This window comes from Lithobates pipiens, unplaced genomic scaffold (genome assembly GCF_037356315.1).
Source record: "Lithobates pipiens isolate NorthernLeopardFrog02 unplaced genomic scaffold, aLitPip1_a1.2 Scaffold_18, whole genome shotgun sequence".
In the NCBI taxonomy this organism is placed as follows: domain Eukaryota; kingdom Metazoa; phylum Chordata; class Amphibia; order Anura; family Ranidae; genus Lithobates; species Lithobates pipiens.
Genome location: NW_027507758.1, coordinates 368,118,018 through 368,142,087, shown reverse-complemented (window position 1 = coordinate 368,142,087; position 24,070 = coordinate 368,118,018). Strand labels below are relative to the sequence as shown.

At 41.4% G+C, this 24,070-nt stretch overlaps 1 protein-coding gene across 2 annotated transcripts in view; it reads right to left on the bottom strand.

Annotated features, from left to right (window-relative positions):
- The window catches only part of LOC143988229 (solute carrier family 12 member 9-like), a 325,643-nt gene that overhangs the window by 105,192 nt on the left and 196,381 nt on the right, over positions 1-24,070 (bottom strand). The gene's annotated exons all lie outside the window — the stretch shown is intronic.

The window sequence follows — 24,070 nt, the reverse complement described above, 5'->3', positions numbered from 1 at the left end:
ACCACAACATACAGGGATATACAATGTAATACTGACATATAATGACACACATAGTTTGGACTTGATGGACTTGTGTCTTTTTTCAACCTCACCTACTATTCAACTATGTAACTGCCTTAACTCCTTAACACAACAGTGTGTTAGCTGTGTGAACTGCTCAAGTGGTTAACACTCGGAGGGGATGTAAGAAGGAAGTGCATAAAGAATTTTAGTTTTGAGCTAGCTGCACACCCCGTATATAGTTGTACACTTGGAGGGGAGGGGTGTTAATTCAGTTAGAATGGTAAATGTAATACACAGCATGGAGGGGGGTAATGTACTCACACATTCGCGACCAATGGCAATTAACCCCTTTGAGTTGCATTAGTGGCAGTGGCACCATCAGTGTTAATTAACCCCTTTTATGCTGCAGCATGAAGGGTTTGAAAAAAACACTGCTACTAATGCAGCACAAAGGGGTTAATTGGCATTGGTCACAAATGCATCAGTGAGTACATTACCCCCCTCCATGCTGTGTATTACAATTACCAATCATCATTATCATCATGAGCCACAGCACCTGTATTGTGTGATTATCATGATGATGATGATGATGATATAGAATGTAGAATGACAGTAAAATTCATCTTTAGGCCTCATTCAGACAGGGGGCGTGCTGCAGGCATGTGGGCTATCTTTTACCGACTTGGGGATGGATAAAAGCGTGGCACATACTAAAAGGAATGACAGAAAGGAATGTCCCATAAAGTGTTGCACATATCACTATGCTGGCATCCCATTTATACTGACACACACAGCTATTATGTCCCAATATGTTGTGTGTGGGTCCCAGAATCCTTGCAGGGTGCCTTCAGGGAGTCACACCAGCATGTCATATTGGGACATAGCGGCTGTGTCCGTGGCAGCCATGTGTCAGAATACAAATAAATGGGATGCATCTAACACTTTAAAACAGTGTCACTGTTTTAAACAAGGTTATGACTGTATGATATGTTAAATACATATGTGTAGCGCTGACATCCTCGCTTATCAATGTGTGTTTGCATGCTATAATCACAAGTCTATGGACATTTCTTTGGGTTAGTATTTGGCGCCATCTAGCAGCCAAATGCTGATACTGAACGTAAATGTTTATTGTTTTGAAGAAAGCACAAAAGACATATACAGGAAGTAACTGTTGTTTTGATCAGAAGGTTGACCCCTTTACCCAGGAGGCTTGATGACCTACCCATGAACACTTTCTCGAGCAGTGCATGCTGGGTAGGACATAAAAGGACTCTGAGCGGCCATTTTAAGTCTCTTGGGATTGCATGGCCTGCCTGTGAGGATCTGTGGGGAGGCCCTCCCGGAGACAGCAGCCCACAGCCTTTACGGAGCGCAAACCTCACTTGATTGTGCGAATGACCTGACGGTGCCAGAGAGACAGTGACTAGATTGAAGAGATCCAGAGACCCTCGTTTGAGCATTGGAGGACCTGACTCACTCAGGGGAGCGGAACAGAGCGATGGGCCCAGCTGATGGAGAAGCAAGCTGCAGTCACCGGACCAAAGTTACTACATGGAGCTCCGATCCAGTTGGTGAGCGGGTTTTGGCCCACAGTTTGTTAACTTTCACACAGTTATACTCATACACAGGTCTCACTGGGATTTATAGTTCAAAGGAGGAGGAGCAGAGCAACTGACACTGAGTAGGATTGAGGCCTACCTACTCTGACATCCCAAGTACTTTAAGTGAGATCTCACTCATAGATTAAAACGTAAGGGGATCTCCTGGGTATATATATATATATATATATATATATATATATATATATATATATATATATATATATATATATGTATATATGTTTGAAATTGTTTATATTGAATTCCATTGTACTGTTGTCCTATGTTGGGATGACAGCGCAATTACTGTAATCACCTCTTTGAATATTTTTGCAGTAAAATACACTGTTTAAACATCCAGTTGTGTGGCGTACTGTTTTCTCCCAGCAGGTGGAGCCAGTGGATCCTGAGGTTACAATACAGGTACCTTGCATTGTATTACATTGTACTGTATTGTATTGCACCATAGCTGTGTCAAGGGGATAGAGAGCCAAGTTAGTGGGGTGTTGTTACTAGAGTGCAGGCCCAAATCAAACCAGCCGCTCTTTCGGGGATGTGGGTGCTACATATATTTTAATACAAATGTGTTCTGTAAGCAACACCTTATTTTCTGGCAGTGCCCTTCCCCAGACTCTGGATCCGCCCCTGCTACAGCATCAGTACACTTATAACTGCCAACTATGGATGTATGGTAACCCATCATGCTACCACACTAGCAGTTTGGTTCTAACTGTTCAGACCAGGAGTGAGTAAATTGGAACTACACAGAACAGCATTTTCCCAACAAAATCACACAGGCGGTTTAGGGTCAATGGGACCCAGCATGGCAGTAATATATGTGGGTGCGTGAGGCATTTAGAAACTCTGCCATCGTAGGCCATGGTCTAATATTGACTATGCAGAAATCCATCTTTATAAATAATAGAAATGATTTACAAAAGGGTCCAGAGAGCCTCCAAAGATTGGTATTATGTTTGGTATTTACAAAATGTTATCTTTGTAAACATTACTGCTTTTTTTGGGAAGGGAGGGGCCCCACCCCATGACAATATGTCATTGCACACGGCGGACCCAGCATTACACCGGGAGATTGCGTCGAGTCAACATGAGATAAGGAAAAGAGGGAGAAGACCCAGCAAAAGAGCAAGAAGATAGCGGAGAGAGAGGACAGTGCAGAGAGGAGAAGAACCTGAGAGGGAAGAAGGACCGGCAGAGGGAGAACAGCTGGAGCTGCCTTAATAAAATACTTTAAAAACCTGTGTAGCGTGTTTATTTTTGACATTTTTTTATTTTATTTTTTGCTGAATGGGTACCATGTCCCCCCTACTCATTCACCTAGTGTGGGGGCCAGGATCTGGGGGCCCCCTTCTCAAAGGGGGCTTCCAGATTCTGATAAGTCCCTGGCCACAGACCCCAACATCCACCGGGCAAGGGTTTTTGGGAAGAGGCCCTTGTCCTCATCAATATGGGAACAAGGTGCTTTGGGGTGGTGGGCGCAGGGCCCCCATGCCCAAAGCATCCACCCCCCACGTTGAGTGCATGTGGCCTGGTATGGTCCAGGGGGGTGCTCACTTGCCCCCCCCCCCTATTTCCTGACCTTCTGGGCTATGTGCTCAGATAAAGGTCTGATATTGGGGGGGGGGATTTGCGTGAGGCTCCCCCCCAAGATGATATCAGACCCTTCGGTCTGGTATGGATCTTAAGGAGAACCCCCCACACCAAAAAAAAAGGTGTGGGGGGTTCTCCTTAAGATCCATACCAGACCGAAGGGTCTGGTATCATCCTGGGGGGGAGCCTCACGCAAAAAAATTTTTAAACATTTTGACAGGGTTTCTTTTCAAGATTCTCAGCACACAAGTCTCACCACTGTATCATCTTGATCCGACTTCTGGTGTGATGTTTATTCAAATCAATAGGCTCCCGTAGAGCTTTTGAATAGAGACAGAGAAACTCTGGACGAGGCGTAACGCTGTATATACACTCTTTGGAGCCTAAAAACGTCTATGCCACTTATAGCTCCTAAAAACCTTGGTGGACATGAGCCATAGGCTAACAGAGTGGCGTTTTAAGGCTGTGAAAAAACACTTCTAAAAGTGGCTGTAAAAACGTCCATGGGCATGAGGCCTAAAAATACTGGATAATGGACCTGATCCTTTCCTTTGTATTAGAGTAAGGTATCACGTTCTAAGATATTGCTCTCTTTAAAACACATTTTTGTCACAGAACAAGATCTTTTATTTAACCTCCCTGGCAGTTTTCCCAAGTGTGGCTCGGGGGTTAAAATTTCAGTACCATTAGCAATAACCCCTGAGCCACATGCATTACAGGACCCTGGTGCAGTGTACTTGCCTTGTCCGAGGATCCTGCAATGTCCCCCCACTGTGTGTGCGGGCTGTGTCCTCTGCCCGATGACTCTGTGTGCCGGGCTCCATTCCCTGTGAGTGTCGCATAGACCCCACTTAGACCCCTTTCATACTGAGGCATTTTGCAGATGCTATAGTGTTAAAAATAGCACCTGCAAAACGCCCTAAAGCAACTGCTCCATTCACACCAGTGTGAAAGCCCAAGGGCTTTCACACTGGAGTGGTGCGCTGGCAGGGCGTCAGAAAAAGTCCTGCCAGGATTAACCCCCCTGGCGATATTCCCAAATGTGGCTCGGCGTGAGATTTCAGTACCATTAGCGGTAACCCCGAGCCATACTTGGGATAGCATCGCTGGATCCTGGAAGAAACTACTTACCTTGTCCCCGAGATCCCGCGATGTACGGCAGCCGGATCTTCCGTCCAATGTACTGTGTGCCCTGGCTTCCATTCCCTGCGAGCATCGCGACGCAGGGAGGTGAAACCAGCAGCAAATTCAAACAGTATAAAACACAAACACAAACACACTGATACATTGTAATCCTATTGGATTACATTACTAAATAAAATAAAATTGACCTTAGTTTGCCCCCAGTGCTTTATCCAGTGCCTTTGCCTGCAGTTTTACTGATGATCCTGCGACTGTGCTGTGATGTGCAGACTTGGTGCTCGATTGACTGCAGTACGGCGCATGCAGCGCCCCCAAAATTCCCATTTACTGGAGCACCTGGTATCAAAGTGGCATACCGCTAACTCTTTTTGACCAATGAGATTATAGAAAAAATGGTTACAGACAAATCGGTGCCAGGAACAACAAGCTGCTACGTATCAGAGGTTTGCAAGGAGCAGAAAGTGGGAACCAGTGACCAAAGAGGACATCTGGAAGTTTCTGGGCCTCATAATTCTTCAGGGAGTGGTGGGGAAACCCCTGCACAAGTGATATTGGACAACCAACAAATTACTAGCCACTCCTTTTTTTGACACCGTCAGGTCGGAGTACAAATTTTCTCTTATAATGGAATATTTGCACTTTCAAAATAATGAAGCATTTGATGAAACTTCTCATCCAGCACCAAAACTGAAAAAGATTTGGGAGGTATATCAAATTATTCAGAAAATGTTCCAGCAGACCTATGTACCAGGTAGAGATATCAGTACCAACGAAAGTCTAATGGCCTACAAAGGAAGACTCAGCTGTTTACAGTATATCGTGTCTAAGAGAGCACGATTTGGCATAAAATGATTCATGCTCTGTGCATCTAGCATTGGTTACATATGGAATTTGATCCTTTACACAGGGAAAGGAACAAGGTTCAACGAAAGATTCAGTAATTATGGAATGGCAACCACTTCCGTTCTTACTTTGATTGACCCATTGCTGAATCAGGGCTACTGTGTAACCACAGATCATTTGTACACTTCTCCACAACTCTATGAGTTCCTTCTACAGCATAAGATGTATGTATATGGGACCGTTAGAGCTAACCGGCGTGAAATAGTTGCCTGGCAGAAATGAAAAATGATGGCACTGAGATGGCACGACAAAAAAGGTATGTGCCTAATGAGTACCATTCACAACACCTCTATGGTCATGGTACACACAAAAGGTGGAAAAGAAGTCGTGATGGACTACAACCACACCATGGGAGGTGTTGACAGTGCTGACCAGGCCATGACATTTTATCCAGCCATGAGAAAGCAACAAAAAAAATTACAAAAAAATATTCAGGCATCTTCTTGAACAGTGCCTGTAGAATGCTTTCATTCTGCTAAAAAAAAAAAAAAAAAAAAAGTGACAAGTGCTGTGGTTCATGCAGACTTTGTATGGAAAGTTACCAAACTTATATTTCTCAAACACCAAATGCCAATGACCGTAAATAGATCTGGATGTCGTACTGCTGGCGTTGTGAACCTGGAACGCCTGACTGGTCAGCACTTTATGAGCCACATTCCACCAATGGAAAAGAAGGCAGCACCCACAAGGATGTGTTTGGTTTGCTGTTCTAAGCATGATGACAGTGGAAGGAAAATCAGAAAAGAAACCAGGTTCTACTGTCCTGACTGTGACGTCGGACTTTTGTGCTGCACCATTTTCCATACCCGGGAGGTTTAATAAAGCCATATGACTGCTAATATTGCACCCTTGTTTGGCCAAAAAAAATTTCAGTGTTTTTTGATTATATTATTTACTAAAATGTATTGAATAAAAAATATTAATATTATTATTTATTATTTATAGTTATTTATTATATTATAATTTATGATTTTGTGTTTCAAAATTTATCATACCCAAGATGTCTAATAGACTCTGGTTTGGACAGACTTAGGCGAGTTATTCCTAAGAATTGCAGGCCTACAATATAAAACCCCAAACTTCCATGCAAACTAATGGTACTGCTTTCAGCACCTAAAATCTGAAATAATCCTACCGCCAGGGAGGTTAAAGGCGCAATATAACGTAAAATTCTGGTAAGTATATGGATGATAATAACAGTATTCAGTATATGATATCCAAATAATTGTTTGAACAGGGTGTCCCTAATCTGATTGTTTCTTTTGAAGCTAGGAATTTTTATAGTATGTTTCCTATATATGAAAATATCCTTCAACAAGCATAAGTAAAAGATACTTGCTAGGAGTTAACTGAAATAGAAACAATTTAACCTTTAACTGATACACATATAAAATGATATACTTGGATTAGTAACACAGATGCTGCAGGACTGTGTTGTACATAAACAGACGTAAATGGGTTAATGGTTAGCATTTGCTGTACACTTCCATTTCCAAGGATCTGGATAAGCAGTGGAGAAAAATGCCCAGAAAAATAAACAAATTAATGAAAAAAGATAGCAGTGCCACTTTCTGTTTGGAGGAATGGACTTATTTAAGTGAAGCAGACACTGGTGATTTATCTGGAAGGTTCATGGCCATAACCCAACGCCTGCTGACTTCTGGCCCTCAGTCTGGGAGCATCATGCTGGATGGTGATGACTCTTTAACTGAATAACGGAGCATGGAGAGAAGACACCATCCATCAGAATAAAGGCAGCTCTCCTTTAGCTCTCAATCCTATTTGTTCATAAAATCAGTTCCAGTGCCCTGGGATTTGTGGAGAAATAGAATTTCTTTTCTCCTGGAATGCAAGGTGAGTACCCTGATAAAGAGCAATATGTTCATTATGCACCTGACAAAGGGAGATACCATAATTACTGCAGTTAAACAACTCGCTGTTGTATAGACCAAGCACAAAACTCTGCAATAAAACGGATAATTTGTATTACTCAGAGCAGTTCTAATGGCTCACTTTCTTTAAAGGGCGTTTTCCAGGTTTAAAGAGCAATTCCAGAGAAAAAGTCAACTCAATCATTGGACTGTTAATGCTATTTAGCTGTGCCAGTGTCAGAAAGCCTTTTCACTTTAATCCATTGTTCGTCGTTGGAATATATTACAAAGATTTTAATGCATGCATCGATTCTCACTCATCCATCTTAGTGAACTGAGCCTAGGTGTGTTTTAGAAAAGCATACACATTAATAAAATGACGATAAACATATCCGTATATATCAAATTATGACTGCCTAAAGCAGGGATATGCAATTAGCAGACCTCCAGCTGTTGCAGAACTACAAGTCCCATGAGGCATAGCAAGACTGTGTCAGCCACAAGCATGATACCCAGAGGAAGAGGCATGATGGGACTTGTAGTTTTGCAACAGCTGGAGGTCCGCTAATTGCATATCCCTGGCCTAAAGGGTCATTCATAAGTGTGGCAGCCCTTGCTGCCCCTCTGAATAGAGCTCTGCAGTGGATTGCTTTTCAGAGACGTTTGACAGGCTGGGAGGAGGCGATGCGCCACCTCCTCACCATATGTCTTAACCCTGTAAATACTGCACCAATGCACTGCAACCATATGCATTACAAGTGGGTTCGGCATGGCCCCATACGTTTAAATTTAAATTGGTCGTAGTTGGCAGTGATACCGCCTGCACAATGCAATATGCTGTTTAATTTTTGCTTGCCACAACATGTCTACAGCCCTGAGCAGCTGCAAACCCTTCTTCGGGTGGGCGTTTAGGGGCAGTAAAACTGCTGCTCAACTACCTACGTTTACTGCCTTCATGTGAATAAGCCCTCAGTCATCAGTAAGGTCACTACTAGGTTTTCAGTACAGAAAACTAAGAGAGATTTTGTGTACTTACATTAGACACTATGGGGTTGATTTACTAAAGGCAAATAGACAGTGCATTTTGCAAAGTGCAGTTGCCCCCTGCAAGTTCAGTTGCTCCAGAGCTTAGTAAATGAGGTAAGGCTTCACTTTGCAGAGTACCTGATAAAGTTCAAGCAAAATAAAAAAAAACTGAATTTTCACTTGCACATGATTGGATGGTAAAAATTAGCAGAGCTTCTGCTCATTTACTAAGCTCTGGAGCAACTGCACTTGCAAAGTGCACAGCCTTTTTGCCTTAAAGCGGGAGTCCGCCGGGAGTCCGCGTTTTTTTTTTTTAAAGTCAGCAGCTACAAATACTGCAGCTGCTGACTTTTAAAATAGTGACACTTACCTGTCCAGCGCGCCCGCGATGTCGGCACCCGAAGCCGATCTCTCGATCGTCTCTCGGGTGCTGCCGCCGCCATCTTGGGTATGGGAATCAGGAAATGGAGCCTTTCGGCTTCATTTCCCGGTTCCCTACTGCGCATGCGCGAGCCGCGCTGCGCAATGAGGACGGTCCCCGCTGCCTCTGGGATCTATGCGTTTCCCAGCAGGCAGCGGGGCACTTGCGGAAGGGGGTGGGCACTTGCGGAAAGGGGCGTAATGTACACCCCTTTCCGCAGAGAGCTAGCCCGGAAGTGGGTGCAGTTACCTGGATTATCCATATAACTGCACCCCCCTCCCCCCTGAAAGGTGCCAATTGTGGCGCCGGAGGGGGGGAGGAATCCGATGAGCGTAAGGTCCATTTTAGGGTGGACCTCCGCTTTAAGTAAATCAACCCCTATTTTATTTCAAGTTCTACCAAAACAACTCCTCTGGGTTTAACCATGGTTTGTAAACTAGGATGACTGGGTGCCTACACAAGCAAAGCACGTGTTGGCTTTTAACTGCACACTTGGCATTTAAACTGACCCTAAAACATAAAGCAGAATTTTGGCCAAAAATAAGATAAAAATAAACAGCCAGTTAAAAGATAAAATAACAAAACAAGCTTTTGCTGTAATAATCACCTTCAGTACAGAGATATCCCCTGCAGCATATTTTTTCTGCCACTAGATGTCTGATGGCCAACATCATTCAACCAACTTCCACTTCCTGGACCCAACCCAGCCTGTGACTGGACAGTGAAAGGAGAAGCAGCACAGTGATAAGTTCATCTTTCTGCTTTCTCTTCACTGATCGTTTCATTGTACTGCTTCTTCTCACACACTAGCTCTGTTGTACAAGGACTGCAAGAGGCTGATTTCAGGGCAAGTACTGAATTGAATTTAAAAAATGCATTCAAACTAGAACTAAAGGGAAAACTTTATTTATTTTTGGATAGAATGAGGGAGGGTTATGTTTTTTGTTTTGCTATCCGTTTCTGACTGAGGAGATTTCCCTTCACTTCCTATCCCATAGCCAAAACAGGAAATTAAAGGAAATTCAACCAATGTGTCCCTACTAGAAGGCTTCCCCTCTATTATAGTTCTGGGGACAACCCAAAATTTGGGATTTTCTTTCAGTTTCTTGATGAGAACAGTAAACATGACAAATAGAGGGTATGAAACTCCTTCTGGCACATAGAGCAGTAAAAACCTGACAGACGTTATAATCCCTCTCCACTCTAGACAAAACAAAAAAAAGTTTTGCCTTTAATTATACTTTAATGATGTTTTGATGATTAGCTGCATTTATTTTATATCTGCCTAGATTTCAGCTTTAGGCTGGGTTCACATTTATGTTAATTAGATGTGGGTTTCCCCACATCTAATTCGCATGTCAGGAGCCTGTGACCAGCTCTATATGGAGCTGGTTCACACAAGCTGTGGAGCGAATTGCACAAGGGTCTTGTGCATCTTCTGGTCCGGTTCAGGTCTGAATTCAGCTAAAAATTCGGACCAAAATCTGGCCTGAAACAATGAACAGGGACACACCGGACCCCTGCTGTGAGCCACTCAGCACAGAGATGTGAACCCAGCCTTAATCTTCATTTTAAACCTAAGGCTGGCCATACATGTTACATTTTCTTGTACAATGTTCCTTTAGATTTACCATAAGCAATATAGTGCAAGGGCCTGTTTAATTGGATACAATTGAAAGTTGTTTAGTTTTGACCTCATATTATGTGTTTTTTGGTAAATCTAAAGGAAAATTTACAAGTGCATTGAACATGTATGGCTGGCCTAATGTGATTTATTCCCTAACTTAAGCCCTTAACCTCTTTATAATACATAAAGGATATCTGTAATGAAAACTTTTTTATTTTTTATTTTGTAGGGATTAGAAAATTGATAACACCCGATTTTTTACTTTTGCTGTCTGCCCCTTTTGGGTGAATGCTGCTTGCCTTCTGGTCTGGGGACACAAAAGGGAATGAGGGGATCTCTCTAAAGGAAGGGAAACCCACTCTAAGGCCTGGTTCACATCTATGCATTTTTTCTTTTGCAGACACACACTACAGTCCATTTAACATGGTGTCCAATGGATGTAGTTTACATCTGTGCATTTTACGGAAAAGGCCAGGAATTTTTTTCTGGTTTTTGGTTCCATAGACTTCAATGGATGAAAAGCATGTATTGAAAAACGCGAAATGCACCTGCAATATGGAAACTGCAATCTGCATAAGTGTGAATCAGGCCTTAGTAATCACCATAACAGGTTTCCCCATTGGAAGATTTCCCCTCTAATTGTTTTAAATTTTATCTCCGTTTTTTGTACCAGGGGCAATGGCCATGGCCATGACAACAAATACAAAGAGTAAAAACCTCCTTATTACCAATATGGTGTTATTCTTTAATGAATTTGTGTAACTTTACCCATAACTTGAGAAAACATGTTCATTAGCTGGAAACATGTATTCCACATTAATAATTATGCTACCAAAATTAGTGTGTGATGTAAATCGCCTCCAGCATTGCTCCTGTTTCTTCTCGCTGGAGGCTGCCATTTTGCTGAAGCCCAGAGAAGCTGAACAGTAGTAACTCTATAGGTTGGCAGTAGATCATCCTCTACAAATTCAGCACAGTGCCCAAAAAAATAAAGCAACTTTGCATATGCAGATCAGGGTGAGATTACTGTATTACTGGATTCTAAAAAGTATAGGCACTTATTTTTTTTTATTTTACAGAACTATACCTGCAAAAGGGGCCAGACTGAAGTCATATAGTAGGCCTTCATTTTCTGACCAAAGTTCCATTTTAACCTCCCTAGCGGTATTCCTGAGTGTGGCTCGGGGTGAATTTTCATTACCAAAAGAGATAACCCCGAGCCACACTAGGGATCGCATCGCAGGATCCAGGGAAAGTTACTTACCTTGTCCCCAGGATCCTAGGATGTCCTCCCGCTGTGTCCGCAGGCTGTGTACTCTGCTTGATCTATCACAGTGCCAGGCTCTGTTCCCTGCGAGTGTCGTGATGCACGGGGATGGAGCCCAGCGCCAAATTCAAAAAGTGAAAAACATATAATACATACAGTACACTGTAATCTTACAGATTACATTACTGTATCACATTATTTCACCTCCATTTTGTCCCTAATGGTTTGTCCAGTGTCCTGCATGCACTTTTATATTATATATACTGTTCTTTCTGCCTGGAAACTTGAGATTGTCCATAGCAAATAAAAAGTGTTCCTTTACGGCAAAAGTGGTTTTAGACCAGCTAGAAAACAGCGATAATAAATTAGAATCACTTGCAGAATTGAGCGACAGTGATATGTGGGGAAATTAGTCATCACGCATTGAAAGTAACGACAGCGACAATTCTGCAACTGAGCAAATTTCATTGTTTTCGATTTGATTTGATTACATTATTGAATATATTTTATTATTAGTTATGTAGCGCCGGCTCCTGACGAGCACGGGCTATATGTTTTTAAAAAATTAATATTCCTAAAGCCACAGTTAGGTTTTAGTGCCAATTTTGCCAAATTATGGTTTCAGTACCAGTCTAGCTGCATTGCACTGGGTTCTCCTTGACTGCATGTGTCGCTGTCACCGCCAGCAAGTGGTAGAACGCAGTCTAGTTGGGTGTATTGAGTACCATTCTTGTCTTGGAACCAGCCCAGTAGGAGTGTTGTCCTGCTGTAAATTCTGGAAGGTGGTATTTAAGGGGGGACTGCGATCACGTGCTTCTGGGTTCCTGTCAGAAGAGATTTGCTGTCTGTTCAGCCCTGGTCCTCCTGACCAGCCCCCATGGCCCTCCTGGCATGCGGTGTGGATCCATGCAATTTCGAGCCTCGGGGCTGGATAGCCCGAGGTGAAGCAACTGCAGGGACAGGCCTGAATGGATATGAGGCCATAGTGATTCAAAGGTGGTCCGGTGCCATCTCATCTAGGGAGAGGCCCAGCAACTGGAGAAGCATCCAGGGGAGGACTCTTCGGGAGAAGGCCATGCATAAGGCTGGTTTCTCAGAAGAAGCCTGGAGGCTCAGTTGAAGGACACTTTGTGGATCTATATTCATACAGTATCGCCGGATCGGCTGAGAGATACTGGTACCGTATCATAGTTCTCTAAATGTATCTACGTCCCTCAGTTACATTCAAGTTTGTGGTAGAGACTTTTATTTCTCAAGTGTTCTACATTCAAGTCTGTGGCAGAGACTTTTATTTCTCAAGTGTGCTACATTCAAGTTTGTGGAAAAGACTTTGCTTTACTTAACACCTTGCTGGCTGCTAGGCCTAGTGAGAGGAGGTCTATCCGTAGGTTGTGAGAATCCAGCTGTGAAACGTTTATTCTCTGGATTTTGCAGTTCCAAAAAAGTACCTGAACTTCCTTTCTAACTCTCTACCTTTTATTAAGAAACCGTGTTATCTTCTAAAAATAAATAACCCCGAAAGAGGACTCAGTGTCAGTTTCTGAATTTCTTTGGGCCATCTACCATAGGAACCCTTAGACGGAGGCGAAGTCAAGAAGGTAACGGTAAGCCCAACAAAACCAGCAGCCCCTTCGGAGGTCAGTGCTACAGTTATAATTATTTATTATATTATAATTTATGATTTTGTGTTTCAAACTTTATCATACTCGGGATGTCTACTAGACTCTTGTTTGGGCAGATTATTCTACAATATAAAACGCCAAATTTCTATGCAAAACAATGTACCGCTTTCAGCATCAAAAATCTGACACAATCATACCACCAGGGAGGTTAAGGCCTGATTCACACCTATGCAGTTTTGGTGCCTTTTGCAGTTTGCAGATTTGCAATACAGTCCATTTAACATGGTTTCCTATAGAACTTTTTCTGTAGTGCAAATCTGCAAAACGCAAAAAAGCACTAAACATGCATAGGTGTGAATCAGGCCTAAGACACAACACCAGAATTAGGCCATTGTGACAGAAAAGGGTTGCACATGTTTTACTGAATCTCTTCCAGTGTGATAAAATTGTCAACCCCCCCACAACTAAAAGTAATACCACTTAAAAGAAGGTTCCTTCTCAGCATCTCTCTGCAAAAAAATAATTTAATTATAAACATTTGTTGGATTATATATGGCAAATATGAAAATAATATGAAAAAACTAGTCTAGCTTTAGTCATTTGTCAATTTTTTCATATTTATTAAGTCCCATAGCTGTATTGTATTTTTCAGGTCCTCACTGGTTTATTGCCAGGTCTTCCATTTTTGCCATTGTTTAGTTCCCTCACACTGCTTATCTGTGTGGCAAACACACAGCCAGACAAAAGGGTTAATGTGGTTAAAGCACTCCATCCTCAGTGTTCATTATCTGTCTCTCTTCCATCTTCTCTCAGTTCCCCTCACCTCTTGCTTCTCTGCGTCGGTTTGCCCTTGATGGATAATATGTTTAACACTCCATCACATTGAGTGTGGCAGCTTTACATGAAAATCAGGAATAAATAACAGTTCAGGTGCATGAGGATAACCGAGACAAGGTACTACTAAATGGTCAATTACCTCTTACCACTGGGAGTCATATATAAGAAGAGAGACGTGAAATAACCTGTGCATAACAGATGTGGCGAGACCCTGTTGGTTTCTGTAGGCACTTATCATTTAAACTGGACCTATATACAAACATTAACAAAAAGCTACCTTAAGTTTATTTAGGCGGAATAAATAAACCGTAACGGAACAGCTGAAATACTCCCCCCGAGACAGCCAAATGTGCAAATGCCTAGGCTTTTAGTCACGTGATTTCTCTTTTAAAAGGGGATATTTCTAGTTAAGAAGGTATTTACCACTTCCTTTTATTTACCCACCTCTGGAAGACTGTTATCATTGCTTTATCTAGTGTATGTTCACTTTATAAATGTCAGTTTCAGTATTTTCTAAGTAACCCCATTTTCTTAAATGGTTGGTTTACCTTTATCAAAAAAAAAAAAAATATGCCTATGCAGCAAAGAGTTGTCTGTAGATACAGTAAAAACAAACCATGCAGCTTTGACCAAAATTTTATATTGAGGAATAGCCTTTGATGTGTTTTAGAAGGCTGAAGAGAAAAGACAACTGCAGATAAACAGGTACAAGTTATGTAGGAGGATTTGTTTAATCTCTGCGTATCACCTGAGGATAGTCACTTTATTGGGCATATGGAAGGGTTTACAACCACTTTAAGCTTCGGTCCTTGTGATGCTAAGTCCCACCCTCTGTCTTTCAACTGTAAAGTGCCAGCATTTCATTACGGAGTAAAGGGTCAGTCAAGATAAAGTTAATATTAAATATTTAGAAAGATGTTGAACAGTCCATTTACTAAAGGCATACCTCCCACATGTCCTGGATCTCACAGGACTGTGCTGGAATTTCCTGGGATCAAGACTTTTCCCAGTGTTGAGTGCTGGAACTGTAATTTCAACACCCAATAGTGGTTCTATGCAAGTACTGTCAGTTGGAGTGGTCTCCGGCCAGACATTGTTCTGTCACTGGTCAGAGTCAGAAGCCGGTGAGGGGCAGGCAGCTTGTGCCTTTAAAATAATTATGTCACTTTTTCTCCAGCTGACCACGGGCACTAGGGTTATTTTCTCCTCCCACCAACACCAGGACATTCCTACCCCCTCACCCAACCACCACCATGAATGACAAGGCTCTTTTTCAACAACTGACCAGCAGTATAATCAAAGGAAAGAAGGGTTATTAGGGACTTTACGGAAAGCATGACCTGGTGCATGGTCACACATTTCGATCCCCTCAACTGAGCTGCCCTGTTGGTTGTAGGTACTGTTGGTGGGACTGCATTTCATTCTGGTTGTTTTCGTCCTGTCAGGGAGCTGTGACGCAGCTTGCGGGTCTCCTCCCATCCCCAGTTTTCTTTCTCTGGATGGGTGGACACGTCGTTGTTGTGCGTCAACTTCACGCATCATGCTGTGCGTGCGGCGTCCCATTCGGGGCAGTGCTATGCACAAGTATCCGTTCTCCATGCACGTGGGCTTTATGGGAGTTGCTGGCTGGTCGGACATTATTTGTCCGGCACGTGGCGCTCCTCCCCCTTGCCACACGGGGTGACGTTGGTGGGCTGTCCTTCGATGGCTTCTCCTCGGGCGGTCTGGGCACTTGAGGCACTGCACACACCGGACACTACAACACTTTTGAATTCCCCTGACTTTTCTGGTTATTGCCATTGGTAATATAACTTCACTTTCATCAGCACATTTTTTTTTTATTGTTTTTGTTCCTTGCTGTGTTATTTTTTCTTCATGCATCACCACTGTCAATTTTCCACCTGCCTATTTCTCTTCACTGTGCTAAAACAGCACCTGCCGCCTGTCCCCCATCTTCACTTCCCAGTACCCCACCTATCCTTGTGGAGTCTTTGTTTTTACAATCACTTTTGTCCACCCCCCCATTCCCTTTCCATTTCCCCCCTCCCCTATAGTGGTTCTACTTTTTCTCGTTCAAAAGATTTATTTGTTTTAGAAATAATAAATAACAACAAATACAGAATATTTGACAAAACAAAAATATTAAAATATAACATTAAAGTACAAATGTTATATAAAAAAATAATTAAATACATATAAAAAAATATGCAAATAAATAAAAATAAACCCACTAAAATAAGAGAGGGGTGCTCCATCATTTACAACCTATGGAGATGCATGCAAATTATAACTACAGATATCTAAGTAAAAAGGGAATAAAATACCAAGGAGGAATAATAAACATTCCAAAAAAATAAATAAAAAAAAGTATGGTTATTATATAATCTAGAGAAGACTAGAGTATAAAATTATTTATATCTGAAATGTCAGGAGCTCAATAAACTAGAAAAGACAGAAATATATCAATTTTACATATTTGAGCAAAACGAAATCCTGACCTTAGGTATACTTCAGTGGTTCTACTTTTTATCCCCCAGCACCAGCTCTATGTCCCTCACTTTCCTCGGAACTCAATCATATACTTGAGTGACCATCCATGCCCTTCACCTTCTTTAGAACCCAATTATATCTCGTTGATTAAATTTTCACTTTATTTCACAGATATGTCTCAGTTCCCGGGCCTGCTCTTGTTTGATGCCCGTTTGATCTTGGGGGGGCACCCCGCCACGGCTCCCGGGGGTGACACCCTGGAGGGCTTGCAGTGTCCCGCCATCACTATACGGTACCCTAGTGAGTACACTTACAGTAGCTGTGAGTTTTCTTATCCCACCTTTAACTATATTTAGTTATTTTGCCCTTTCTGCCCTTGCTTACAATAATGTTCTTTCAGATATCGCACGCGCTCGCTCCTGACGAGTGGCCTGAAAGCCACGAAACGCGTAGAGCCACCATTCGCCATGTTTATATTTTATTTATCCAGACTCTATCACTACTATCATTATACACCCATCTTCACAGGTTTAGTGAGGCCTTCGATCCCGCAGGCATCATCATTTATTATGGCTTTATCCAACCCGCAGTGTGGTGAACCTTGGAATTTTATTGCGGTTATACCTCGAGTTATGATTGATTTTTTTTTTCTTTTGTCTTTGATTGTACATCTGATATGAGCATTATTATGTATGTATACCGTATTACTTCATTATGTATGTATCTTACACATGTAGAGATTGTATTTTATACATCAATAAAATTCCTTTATGATCACCCCATTATATAATTTTTTGCTGTCATGTACTTCATGTAAATTCCCACCTGCTTTGGGTGCAGACCCCCTCCTTTCTTGAACTGACCAGCAGTATAGGAGGAACTACTGTATGTTACATACTGCTGGTCACTGCATTCCATAAGCTGGGATGTTGCTGGTTGCTATTTAGGCATCAGCTGTTTTAATTAAGTTCTTTTAAACTTGGAGAAAGTGTTAAATCTCTGTGTATATGGTGTGTGCAGAAAAGCATATGTAATAGAAGAGCTTAATTTAAATAAATGATCCTTTGGGGCTGATTTACTAAAACTGGAGAGTGCAAAATCTAGTGCAGCTCTGCATAGTAGCCAATCGGCTTTTAACTTCAGCTTGTCCAATTAAGCTTTAATAAAGAAACCTGGAACCTGATTGGCTTCTGTGCAGAGCTACACCAGATTTTGCACATTCCAGTTTTAGTAAATCAACCCCTCTGTGTCAAAAATGATGTCCTTAAACCTGTCTTTTGGGGGTCATTTTTTGTTAATACAAGACCTGTGGCCTTGTATACAGAATATGCAGCAAGTAAGCCTGTACTCTAATCATGCCCCTTTAAGCTACCTCCTATATTCAGCACAATGCAGCTTCCCCTGTTTTTCATTGTGGAATGCACAGGAGTGTCAGTTAGGAAGTATGGAAGTACGACTTAAGTTAGGAAGTATGACTTAATAGTTTCTTAGGTCGTTCAGGTATTCTGGTGGTAAGATCTCTTGAGTTCCTAGGTTTGGACTATTAGGCCTCCTGCAAAATGCTGCCTAAAAATGCTCAGTTTTCAGGCATACATTTTTTTTTTTTTTTACTGATTTAAAATGCAGCCCATTGTATACATTGTGCCTGTGCACACATGTGCATAAACGAGCACTGTGTATTGATCAGTAAAATAACAATTTTTAAATCTGCATTGCTGGTCAGTATTCTGGCACCCATATGCACAAATACGCCGACATAAACGTCTGAAATTACATCCAGAAATGATAATGTTCAAACATCAGTACCATGTGCAAGAGGACTTAATGTAGTCTTGAAAAAATGTTTGTATAATTGGAAATGCAGCCATAACAAGTACGGTGAATCTGCCTTTAAATTAGTTTCCTTGTATTTTCCCTGAGAGAAGCAGCCAGCCAGGCTCTAATGCCTTAGGCAGTGTTGTTAATCTAACGCTGGAAGATGGTTCAAATGTATGTCTAGCAAGGAGACACCCAACATATAGGTGAATACTATGAGGGACTGATCTATATACATGGAATCTGCTTGCAACAAAAAAAGTAAATTAGGATACACTTGTGGTAATAAAATTGATATTCTGATATAATTTTTTTCTGATTAAATCCCTCCTTGCCCGGTGAGTTTTGGTGTGCGGCCGCCTCTTGGCAGGTTTGCTGTTGTGCCATGTTCTTTACATTTGGTTATGATAGATTTGATGGTGCTCCTAGGGATCATCAAAGATTTTGATTTTTTTTTATAACCTAACCCTGACTTGTACTTCTCAACAACATTGTCCCTTACTTGTTTGGAGAGTTCCTTGGTCTTCATGGAAGTGTTTGGTTAGTGGTGCCTCTTGCTTAGGTGTTGCAGCCTCTGGGGCCTTTCAAAAAGATGTGTATATCTAATGACAGGTCATGTGACACTTAGATTGCACACAGGTGGACATCATTTCACGAATTATGTGACTTCTGAAGGTAATTGGTTGCACCAGAGCTTTTTATGGGCTTCATAACAAAGGGGGTGAATACATACGCACATGCTAATTATCATTTTTTTTATTTCTGAAAATAGTTTTATGTATAGATTTTTCTAATTTTACTTTACCAACTTAGACTATTGTGTTCTGATCCATCACATATAATCCAGATAAAAAAAAAAAACTTTGAACTAAAGGCTGTAATGTAACAAAATAGGTAAAAAGCCGGGGGGGGGGGGGGGGGGGTGAATACTTTTGCAAGGCACTGTAACTGTCCACCCCCAACTCCACAAATCCACGTATATAGAGGCTCATCTCCAAAAATAGTACAGTCAGTCTCTCAAAATGCATGCATATGTGTACTGAACTTTAACCACTTGACCTTCTGGAGGTTTTACCCCATTCATGACCAGGAAATTTTTGCTATTCGGCACTGCGCCAGTTTAACTGCCAATTGTTTGGTCTTGCAACACTGTATGCAAAAGAAATTTATAATTTTTTTTTCACATAAATAAAGCGTTCTTTTGGTGGCATTTGATAACCACTGTTTATTTTTTTTTAATTATAGAAAGAAAAAATACACACAAAAAAACAACAACAATATTTTCAACTTTGTTATAAAACATGTGGAAAAGTTATAGCTAATCAGACAAACACACAGGACCAGACCCGGTACACAGAGCAGCGATAATTGTGAAGTGGAAGGAAAATGATAAATGGTTTCCAATATTTTTTACAAATAAATACAGTGCCTTGCGAAAGCATTCGGCCCCCTTGAACTTTTCAACCTTTTGCCACATTTCAGGCTTCAAACAAAGATATAAAATTAAAATTTTTTGTGAAGAATCACCAACAAGTGGGACACAATTGTGAAGTGGAACGAAATCTATTGGATATTTTAAACTTTTTTAGCAAATAAAAAAACTGAAAAGTGGTGCGTGCAAAATTATTCGGCCCCTTTACTTTCAGTGCAGCAAACTCTGAATGATCCAATATTTGTCCTAAATGACTGATGGTGATAAATAGAATCCACCTGTGTGTAATCAGGTCTTTGTATAAATGAACCTGCTCTGTGATAGTCTCAGGGTTCTGTTGAAAGCGCAGAGAGCATCATGAAGACCAAGGAACACACCAGGCAGGTTCGTAATACTGTTGTGGAGAAGTTTAAAGCCGGATTTGGATACAAAAAGATTTCCCAAGCTTTAAACATCCCAAGGAGCACTGTGCAAGCGATCATTTTGAAATGGAAGGAGTATCAGACCGCTGCAAATCTACCAAGACCTGGCCGTCCCTCTAAACTTTCAGCTCAGACAAGGAGAAGACTGATCAGAGATGCAGCCAAGAGGCCCATGATCACTCTGGATGAACTGCAGAGAACTACAGCTGAGGTGGGAGAGTCTGTCCATAGGACAACAATCAGTCGTACACTGCACAAATCTGGCCTTTATGGAAGAGTGGCAAGAAGAAAGCCATTTCTCAAAGATATCCATAAAAAGTCTTGTCTAAAGTTTGCCACAAGCCACCTGGGAGACACACCAAACATGTGGAAGAAGGTGCTCTGGTCAGATGAAACCAAAATCGAACTTTTTGCCCACAATGCAAGACGATATGTTTGGCGTAAAAGCAACACAGCTCATCACCCTCAACACACCATCCCCCACTGTCAAACATGGTGGTGGCAGCATCATGGTTTGGGCCTGCTTTTCTTCAGCAGGGACAGGAAAGATGGTTAAAATTGAGGGGAAGATGGATGCAGCCAAATACAGGACCATTCTGGATGAAAACCTGTTGGAGTCTGCAAAAGACCTGAAACTGGGACGGAGATTTATCTTCCAACAAGACAATGATCCCAAACATACAGCAAAATCTACAAAGGAATGGTTCACAAATAAACTTATCCAGGTGTTAGAATGGCCAAGTCAAAGTCCAGACCTGAATCCAATCGAGAATCTGTGGAAAGAGCTGAAAACTGCTGTTCACAAACGCTCTCCATCCAACCTCACTGAGCTCGAGCTGTTTTGCAAGGAAGAATGGGCAAGAATTTCAGTCTCTCGATGTGCAAAACTGATAGAGACATACCCCAAGCGACTTGCAGCTGTAATGGCAGCAAAAGGTGGCTCTACAAAGTATTAACGCAATTTTGCACGCCCCACTTTTCATTTTTTTATTAGTTAAAAAAGTTTCAAAAATCCAATAGATTTCGTTCCACTTCACAATTGTGTCCCACTTGGTGATTCTTCACAAAAAATACAAATTTTATATCTTTATGTTTGAAGCCTGAAATGTGGCAAAAGGTTGAAAAGTTCAAGGGGGCCGAATACTTTCGCAAGGCACTGTATGTGAAAAATGTGGTGTGCATTTGTATTCAGCCCCCCTGAGTCAATACTTTGTAGAACCACCTTTCACTGCATTTACAGCTGCAAGTCTACCAGCTTTGCAGAATAGCTCAAGCTCTGTCAGATTGGATGGAAAGCATCTGTGAACAGCAGTTTTCAAGTTTTGCCACAGATTCTCAATTGGATTTAGGTCTGGACCTTGACTGGAACATTCTAACACATGAATATGCTTTGATCTAAACCATTCCATTTTAGCTCTGGCTGTATGTTTAGAGTCGTTATCCTGCTGGAAGGTGAACCTCTGCCCCAGTCTGACGTCTTTTGCAGACTCTAACAGATTTTCTTCTAAGATTTCCCTGTATTTGGCTCCATACATCTTTCCATCAACTCTGACCAGCTTCCCTGTCCCTGCTGAAGAAAAGCATTCCCACAACATGATGCTGCCACCATGTTTCAGGGTGGGGAGGGTGTGTTCAGGGTGATGTGCATTTTTAGTTTTCCACCACACAGTGTTTTGCTTGTAGGCCAAACGAGTTCAATTTTGGTGTCAACTCACCAGAACACCTTCTTCCACATGTTTGCTGTATCCCCTACATGGCTTCTCACAAACTGCAAACCAGGCTTCTTTTGGCTTTCTTTCTACAATGGCTTTCTTCTTGCCACTCTTCCATAAAGGCCAGATTTGTGGAGTACACGAGTAATGGTTGTCCTGTGGACAGATTCTCCCATCTAAGCTGTGGATCTGTGCAGCTCCTCCAGCATTACCATAGGCCTCTTGGCTGCTTCTCTTAGTTCTACCATTGCCGGCCTGTCAGTTTAGGTGGCTGGCCAATGTCTTGGTAGGTTTGCAGTTGTGCCATACTCTTTCCATTTTTGAAAGATGGATTGAACAGTGCTCCTTGAGGTTTTCAAAGCTTGGGATATTTTTTATAACCTAACCCTGCTTTAAACTTCTCCACAACTTTATCCCTGACCTGTCTGGTGTGTTCCTTGTTCTTCACCAAGGTTCTCTATCAAACCTCTGAGTACTTCACATAACGGCTGAATTTATAAAGAAATTAAATTACACACAGGTGGACACTATTTACTAACTAGGTGACTTCTAAAAGGCAATTGGCTCCACTAGATTTTAGTTAGTTGTATCAGAGTAAAGGGGGATGAATACAAATACACGCCACACTTTCCAGATATTTATTTGTAAAACATTTTGAAAAACCATTTATCATTCTCTTCCACTTCACAATTATGTGCCACTTTGTGTTGGTCTATCACATAAAATCCCAATAAAATACATTTATGTTTTTGGTTGTAACATAACAAAATGTGGAAAATGTCAAGGGGTGTGAATACTTTTTCAAGGCACTGTACGTGATCCAGCCTGGCTGTGCCGCTCTGCACAGTAAACGGTACTGTGGTTGGGCGGCAAGCAGTTAATATACCTGAACTATACACATGACTTTCTCATGTGTGAGATGCCTTTCCCCCTGGCAGTATGGCAAGTACCACCAAGTACTGCCAGTTTTAGGTATGTGGGTTAATCGATTGTTTTTAACAAAACTACTATCATATTATCGGTGAAATCACAAACTCTGCTGTCATCCTAAATCTATAGTCAGCTGAAAAGGCATGACACTGAAAGACATCCTGATTGTTTATTTTTCAATTCCCTTTCCCTTTACTGTTCTTTTATGCCTTTTGTAAGGTGCATCTGTCATTTTTATGGCTGTACAAGCATTTTGGTAAATTGTGGACTTGTTGAGAAACAGGTGGGTAGACTCATAAATAGCCACTTCTACATGGAGAGAGGAAACTGATTAATCCATTTTTAGCTGTCAGATATTTCATATAATTGCTAGAGATGATTTGTAGACTAATATACGAAAGCCACCTTCCATTGTGATTGCAATACTGACAATTGGATAGTTCTGTCTCTAATAAGTCTACTAATTGTTGGTTCTATAGAGAAGAACAATTGGAGTAAGGAAATGCCAAGAGGCTATCTCATCATTGTAACACATTCATTCAATACGAGGCCCAGAGCTACAGCTCACAGTTACATGCTGTTGGTTTATTTTCCAATTGCTTTTTATTTTACTGTTCTTTTATTCCTCTTGTAAAGCACATCTGTCATTTTTATAGCTGTACAAACATTTTTCTGTAAACAGTTAAGTGAGTGAGAAACAGGTGCACAGCGTAATATGTACTGAATCTATGCTTTGGGGTCTATGCATTAACACAAAGAACACTGGACATTTTCTGAGAAAATTGTGCTACTTGATTGGGAGGAAAATAGGAAAGAAAAATAGACCCGACCATTGTAGACCATTACTGTGCAGTCAGTACCGCTTGTACTTGCCTCATACTAAACTGGGCTTCTGAATACTGCAATGTATAACATACTGCAGAAGGAGCCAGAGATCACATATTTGACATGATATTATGATATGCTATTTATTGGAGAGGGACACGGGTTACAAAAACATATTAATGCATTTATGAGTACTATTTATTATGTATTGCATTATTATTTATTACATTTATTATGTACTAGGTTAGTACAATAAGGCAGTGTTGTGTTCTGCAGTATGCTAGAATCCACTCAATAATAATAAAAAACTGTTTATACTACACTGAAATATAAGTTTAAGATAAGCTTAAAGCCCAACTTCAGGCAACGTAAACATTATCTGTTGCAGTGGGGATGTGCATGCACTGTACGGGTTAAATTGCTTGTTTTGGTCTTGAAATAAATTTCACTGGGGTCCAGTTTGTAAAAATTTTCTTCTGGTAGAGGCCTGCATCTAATGTTTGAGCTATAACACA